Here is a 7,689-nt window from a genome sequence, read left to right as displayed (position 1 = left end):
AAAAAAAAAAAAAGATTGCATTGCAACAGTGGGGTAGGGCAATTAAACTTGATTTCTCAGAGGCAGAGAAATTGTGGAACACATAGGGGGTTGTATTTTACTTTCTCCTTCAGAGATGGAGAAAGGAGAGCAAAAAAATTTAGGAAGAGCAGAGGAAGTGGCTCTGGTGTTATTAAAATCAGGTTGTTTACCAGTAACAAAGAGAGTGTTACCCAAGGCTCAGTCATTCTGGTGTGATGAAGTTGAGTGTATTCCGAAGCTGGGGTCTGTCCATTTGAAATAGTCCTAGAAGGTGGTTCGTGGATGTGGAGGATGCCGGCTCAGAGGGGCTTCACCCGTTCTAGGTATGAGCTCCTCTCCCTGGCACATTTCTCTCCAGATGTCCAACTGGCTGCAGAGAAAACAGGATGTAGCCTCCAAAGCAGGGCACATGTCTTGATGTTTTCTTGCCTGAGCCTCTAGGGTACCTCTGCCTCTGAAAAATTTCTATCACAGTGTTAGCCACCATTTGAAGTTTCTTTCTGCTAGTGGGGCCTGCTGTTGCCCCCATCTCCTCTCTCCCTTCTGTCTCCAGTTATTCAGTTATTAAGTTATACAGTTATTCAGTTATCCAGTTATTCTCTCAATGTCTCTATCCAGACATTGAAGGTCAGGTTTGGAATTTCGCTTGTGGAGTTTGAGGCTCCTTTACAAGTTTTTGGAGTTTATGCCAAATATCAGAGACCAACCGGGAGATGAAGTGCACTGCCAGGATAGATTGTCTCTCCCTGATGTCAGGATTTCCTGTTGGCTGTTTTGTTTCTTCCTGATACATACAGTTCAAAAGGCTTGCCTAAGTCAGGGAGGCCTAGTACTGGGGCCACTTGCAGTTTTTTTTTTTCTCTCTTTTGTCAGCCTTTCTAAAGTGTTTTGTTGCTCAAACTTGCACTGTGTTGGCTCTCCCTCACCCTCCTTTGAGTCTTCATACAGTGGTTTAGCCAATACTGCAATATTTGGTATCCATATGTGGCAAAATCCCACTGCATCTAGAAATTCTTTAATCTGCTTCTTTGTTTTGGGAGACTGGGATATTTTGGATGACTTCTTTTCTTTTCTTTTCTTTTTTTTTTTTTTTGTTTGAGATTCATTGAGGGTACAAAGAATTACGTTACACTGGCTGCATTTGTTAGATAAAGTCCCTCTTATAATTGAGTCCTGCCCCCCACCCCCTCCCTCCTTCCCTCTCCCTGCTCCCTCATTCCCGTTGGATGACTTATTCCCCTCCCCCTCTGCTCTCTCTGAAGTGCCACTCATTTTAGCTCAGGGGTCCTCAAGCTTTTTGAACAGGGGGTCAGTTCACTGTCCCTCAGACTATTGAAGGGCCAGACTGCGGGCCCTGGGACGAGTCAGCTGCTAAGCAGAACAGGCAGTGGCAGCAAAAACACCCAGTGGGCCAGATAAATGTCCTAGGTGGGCTGCATGTGGCCCACAGGCTGTTGTTTGAGGATGCCTGTTGGCTAATAGTACCTTGGAGACTTGGCTCCTGAGCCAAGGAGGGAGGGTGCTGTGACACTAGTTGGAGCCAACTATCTATGTGTGGAAACTGGTCTGGGTGTCCCAGGTCTCTAGTGATGATAGACCACACTTTTTGTATAAGTTGGCCATTCCTGCTCACACAAATTCTCAGTCTCCCCAGAGTCATAGTTACCCCAGAGTCTCCTGTAAAGCCTTTCTTAAAATGCTTCAGCACAGTTCCCAATGGGGTGGGCTTCCCCTGTGTGCTTCCCATTTCCTGCTCTCAGACAAACAAGCACATCACAGATAGCATAAAGGGGGATAAGGGCAAGGGAGAGTCACACAACTGTTTCACCCTGTGAAGGCGCGGGTTGGAGCCCCGCCTGTTGTTATCCGTTTCAGTCAGTCTCCAAACACTCACATGCACACAATTCCACCATATTTCCTAACCTGGGCAGCCTCGGTTTCCCGCTGGAACTACCATGAGTAGTGCTTGGGAGGCACTGAAGGGGGATTAGCCCTCCCTTCTGCTCAAAAGGAGCAGGCCCTTTCCCCTTTTAAGGTCTGGGAAGCCTTGGTTTCATGCTCCAACTACCATGAGTGGTACTTGGGAGATGCTGGGAGGTTTCAGGCTCCCCTTCTGCTCAAATAGAGCAGGCCCTTGCACTTTCCACAGGCTGGTTCTACCATCCTTTAGACATCGCCTGGTGGCCTAGTGCCTGTTCCTCTTGGTGTTTGACTCCTTGGGAAACTGCCAAGGGTGTCCTCTCTCCCCCTGGTGGAGGCATCTACCCAGGGAGGCAAAGCTTGTTGTCCCTGGTGCACACTCAGTGGTTTACATTGCCCAGGCTGACTCAGGAACCCCCTGTGGGTGCTCCAGAGGGTTGGTGAAAACACCAGGTGATTCTGACCCTGCCCTCTCACCACAGGTGGGCCCACTTCCTGGCCAATGCACCAAAATATGTAGCAGGATCTAGCCTGGTGGAGAGAAAGCAGAGAGAAAGAATCACCCAAACAGCAGTGATAGAAAAGGAAGGGGTTTTATTTCAGCCAGTGCAGCTGCAGCAGACTAGAATCCAGTAGACTGAACTTCCCATCGGCTCTGTCTTTGTCCTTTCACTGGACTCAAAAGTAGACAAAGGAATTACCATATTACCTCTCACTGAAGGTGTCAAATCACGTGCAGGGTTTACAAAAGTGGAAGCAAGCAAGCAAGTGTTAGGTTCGAGGACCTAGGGAGCTAAGTTTTACAAATTCTTAAGAGCTGAGCATGGGGAGGATCTTGTAGGAGTGTCCTTGGGCTTCTGTGAGAAGTCTTTTTTTTTTTCCCAAGTTAGAACACACTCTCCCCAGATATCCTGTCTTAGTGGAACCAACATAACGCATTTTAGGGGCAAGAGGAGCCTCTTCAAGGAGTGTGAAGAGGACTTGGAGAGGGCCATGCCCCCCAAAAGATGTAAAGAACTTAGCACAGGCGGGAGAAAATATCAGTGCTGTTGAGAAATGTCCATTAGATCTGTCAACAGTCAGTGGCCTCGGGGCCAACAGTCTCAGGGTGTTGGGGCAGAACCCAACGGGAGGGTTGGGAGTTGAAGTGAGGGGAAGAGCAAGACTGTGCTATGCAGGGAAGGGGAGAAGGCTGCGCAGCGAGGCTGCTGGCCATGCTCTGCCGCTGTGCCCACACGGCCCAGGGACTGTGGCCACCTCCCCTCCTGCTCAGTTCCTGGCATGTTGCTGAATGGCCTCTCTCTCCCAGGTAGGGGCCACTCCTTAGCCCAGCGGTTCTCAGCCTGTGTGTTGCCACCCACAGGAACTGTATTAAAGGGCTGCGGCATTAGGAAGGTTGAGAACCACTGCCTTAGCCTCTCTTGTACGGTTCCTGAGCTGCTAGGCAGATCTCAGGTTGTGCCTTGGCCACCCAGCAGGGGCAGAGTTTTGATGTTTGCAGACCTGGCCGTCCTGTGTGCCCCCATGTCTCCTCATTAGCTCCTTACACTGCTCCCTTTGTGGCAGTTATACTGTACACTATACATTGTACGATATTATATATTGTCATACCTGATATAGTTTAATGTTTAGTTTGTCTCCTTCCAATAAAATGTACATTTAGAGATGTTGGTTTGTCTATACAAGAGTTTGAGGTTATTGTGTGTACCAGTCCCAAATTCCTGGTATGAAGAGTTTGAGGCTGCAGTGAGCTAGTGCAACTGCATTCCAGCAGCCGGGGCAACAGAAAGAGACCTTTTCCCTCTCTCTTTTTTTTGAGACGGGGTCTTACTCTGTTGCCCAGGCTAGAGTGCCATGGCATTATAGCTCACAGCAACCTCAAAAATGATCCTCTCGCCTCAGCCTCCTGAGTAGCTGGGATTACATGTGCCTGCCACAATGCCTGGCTAGTTTTTCTATTTTTAGTAGAGATGGTGTCTCGCTCTTGCTCAGGCTGGTTTTGAACTCCTGAGTTCAAGCAATCCTCCCACCTTGACCTCCCAAAGTGCTAGGATTATAGGCATGAGCCACCTTACCCAGCTGAGACCTTTACTCTAAAAATGAAAAATAAAAAAAAACGGGCCAGGCGTGGTGGTTCACACCTATAAATGTAGTACCCTGGGAGGCCGAGGCAGGAGAATTGCTTGAGCTCAGGAGTTCTAGATCAGCCTGAGCAAGAATGAGACCCTGTGTCTACTAAAAATAGAAAAAAGAAATTTAGCTCAGTGTAGTGGTAGACACCTGTAGTCTCAGCTACTCTGGAAGCTGAGGCATGAGGGTTGCCTGAGCTCAGAGTTTGAGGTTACTGCGAGCTATGATGATGCCACAGCATTCTACCCAGGGCAACAGACTGAGACTATGTCTCAAAAAAGGTTTTTTTGGTTCTCTGCCTTTTGGCTGACTGAACCAGTGAACAAAATTAATGTCTGCGGGGTGGTCTGTGCTGGGCTCTCACAAACATGTGGTGGGTGTCACAAACATAGGTGATTATGGTCCCCTTAGTCCGCTGAGATTTGAAAGTGAGAGGTAAGCATTTGTAGCAGTCTCTGCAAGAGATTGGGGGGCCCTGTCTCCACCTGGCTGGGTGTGCTGTGTATACGGGTTTAGGTTCTTAGTGTTGGAGATTCACAAGTGTGGCTTAAACACAGCTGGGGGAGATTTAAAACTGAGTTCCAGCGTGGAGATGCTTAGCCACTCAGGCAGAGGCCCCTCAGACTGAGTTCCGTTGTGGAGAGGCTGAGCTGCTCAGGCCGAGGCCCCTCAGTCTGAGTTGAAGTGTGGAGAGGCTCAGCTGCTTAGGCTGAGGTCCCTCAGCAGCTCTCAGTGTTCATGTTACACATCTGTCCCTGCCTGCTCCCTCTTAAAGACTGAATGCGACTAAAGAATGGGCTGGGGCTATCAGGTGCCCCTGGAACTGCACCCTCTACCCTTTGCTGCCCCATTGCCTCGTACAAGGAGACTTTGAGGAGTGGCTCTCAGAGCACAGATCCTATGGCGTTCACAGGATGCCACGTCCCCAGCCTTTTTCTCTGTGGGGTCACACTGATATTTTAGTCCTTGGGCCCGATTCACTCCCTTTTCTAGTCTGTACTTCCTGGGCCCAGGTGGAAATCTGTTTTCAAACACTGGATGAGGGACCTCCCTTCAACTTGCCCAGGGGATTTCCTTAAATAGTAACACATCTGTAGTACCCTCTGGACAGGGGTTGTGCATTAGTCATTCTTTTCTCCCTGTGCTTCGGGGCGAAATGCTTGGCATAAAGGAGGTATTGCTGAGAGGCCAGTAAATGAAATGTTTCTGTGTGTGACCCAGAGCTCCAGAGGAAGCTTCTGTGTTCAGTCCTCTGTGATTTATCCCCCATCTCCTTAATCTCATGTTCTGATGTTTCCCAACACTTTAACTCAGTTGTGCCCCAGATTTCTTCACCTTTCTGACCTCCAACCCTTTCGAGCTATTATGTCCTCTGTTTCTCCAGCTCCCACAGTGCTTAAGCCACACTTTTGATCTCAAACACTGAGAATCTAAACCCATTTACAGGCTGGGTTCAGTGCCTCACGCCTGTAATCTTAGCATTGTGGGAGGCTGAGGCTGGTAGATCCCTTGAGCTTAGGAGTTTGACACCAGCCTGAGCAAAAGCAAGACCCTGTCTCTACTAAAAATAGAAAAACTAAGCAGAGAGAGGGAAGGAGGAGGAGGGTGGGAGTCTTGGTGTGTGACACAACTTTTAGGGGCAGGACACAATTATAAGAGGGACTTTACTTAACAAATGCAATCAGTGTAACCCGGTTTCTTGTACCCTCAATGAATCCCCAACAATAAAAAAAATTAAAAAAAAATTGGAGCGGCACCTGTGGCTTAGTGGGTAGGGTGCCAGCCCCATATACTGAGGGTGGCAGGTTCAAACCCAGCCCCAATCAAACTGCAACAAAAAAATAACCAGGCATTGTGGTGGGCGCCTGTAGTCCCAGCTCCTCAAGAGGCTGAGGCAAGAGAATTGCCTAAGCCCAGGAGTTGGAGGTTGCTGTGAGCTGTGTGATGCCACAGCACTCTACAGAGGGCAATAAAGTGAGACTTGCCTTTATTAAAAAAATAAATAAATAAAAACAGAAAAACTAGTTGGGCATGGTGATGGGTGCCTGTAGTCCTAGCTGCTTGGGAGGTTGAGGCAGGAGGACAACTTGAGCCCAGGAGTTTCACGTTGCAGTGAGCTAAAAAAAATTTTTTTTAACTACCAAGAATGCTATCTTGTCCATCTTCAAATTTCCCCAATTGTCCCACTAATGTCTTTTATAGCTGTTTGTGAATTTCAGCTTTCTGTGTCTCATCTCTGACATGAATTCTGTCCCATGTCCCATTTCTGAGCTTGTCCCTTCCTTGACTTTCACCCGTATCCATTAATGGCCCTTAGTTGAATCTCTGTAGCATAGGCCACCTCTGCTAACGCCTACTTAGCTGCTAAAGCATTCGATTCTAGAATTAATACATACCTCTTTCTTTCTCTCCAGTCAAAAGAAAAATAATCCCAACTAACAGAAGATTTATAACTTTTAACTAAGAAGACACTTGTTGAACAAGAATATCATGTGTTAGGCAAAAATAAGGTTCAGGTTGTGGCCGGATGGACAGATTAGGAGGCTCCCACCAAGCATCTCTCTCTTCTGGCCGCAGTAGTCATCAAGAGAGCCTTTGACCACTGGATTACAAATTAAAAAAAGTCCCAACTTAGGTTTTTTTGTTTTTTTTCTCCTTGTCACCTGGGCTGGAGTACAGTGACATCATCATAGTTCACTGCATCCAACTTAGTTTTATTGGTTGGATCACTTCGGTTTCTGCAGAACACTGAGTGCTAGCACTCAAAGAGACCTCTGAGTGCTCGCTTCAGCAGCACATATACCAAAAAATTGGAAGGATACCAAGAAGATTAGCATGGTCCCTGTGCAAGGATGATACGCAAATTCATGAAATGTTCCATATTTTTTTTATGGCCAACAAACACATGAAAAAATGCTCATCATGTTTAATCATCAGAGATATGCAAATCAAAACCACTCTAAGATATCACCTAACCTTAGCAAGATTAGGCTACCTCACAAAGTCCCAAAACACCAGATGCTGGCGTGGATGTGGAGAGAAGGGAACACTTCTGCACTGCTGGTACAGTTGCAAACTGATACAACCTTTATGGAAAGAAGTATGAAGAATCTTTAAGGAATTAAAAGTTGATCTTCCATTTGATCCCACAATTCCATTACTAGGTATTTACCCAGAAGAACAAAAATCATTTTACCATAAATAAATTTGCACCAGAATGTATTATTGCAGCCCAACTCATAATTTCCAAGTTGTGGAAAGCAGCCCAAATGCCCATCAGTCCATGAATGGATGAACGAATTGTGGTATATGTAGACCAGGGAATACTATTCAGCCATTAAAAAGATGGAGATGTCTTTCCAACGTGGGCCCAGCAGAATGGCTCCCTACAAGAAAGGTGGCAAGAAGAAGAAGGGCCGGTCTGCCATCAGTGAGGTGGTGATTTGAGAATACACCATCAACATTCACAAGTGCATCCAGGGAGTCGGTTTCAAGAAGTGTGCCCCTTGGACACTCAAAGAGATCTGGAAATTTGCCATGAAGGAGATGGGGAGTCCAGATGTGTGCATTGATACCAGGCTTAACAAAGCTGTCTGGGCCAAAGGCATAAGGAATGTC

The 7,689-nt window shown here is 47.1% G+C and overlaps 1 non-coding gene across 1 annotated transcript; it reads left to right on the top strand.

The window, feature by feature from the left end:
- The first annotated feature begins 6,849 nt into the window (after positions 1-6,849).
- LOC111725697 lies at positions 6,850-6,958 on the top strand. Its single transcript, XR_002773710.1, has one exon. It is a non-coding gene; the product is annotated as a U6 spliceosomal RNA (small nuclear RNA).
- Positions 6,959-7,689: the final 731 nt, after the last annotated feature.

The sequence above is a fragment of the Otolemur garnettii genome, unplaced genomic scaffold (assembly GCF_000181295.1).
Source record: "Otolemur garnettii isolate 467f Iridium unplaced genomic scaffold, OtoGar3 scaffold00046, whole genome shotgun sequence".
Classification (NCBI taxonomy): Eukaryota; Metazoa; Chordata; class Mammalia; order Primates; family Galagidae; genus Otolemur; species Otolemur garnettii.
This window is presented reverse-complemented; position numbering and strand designations above follow the sequence as displayed.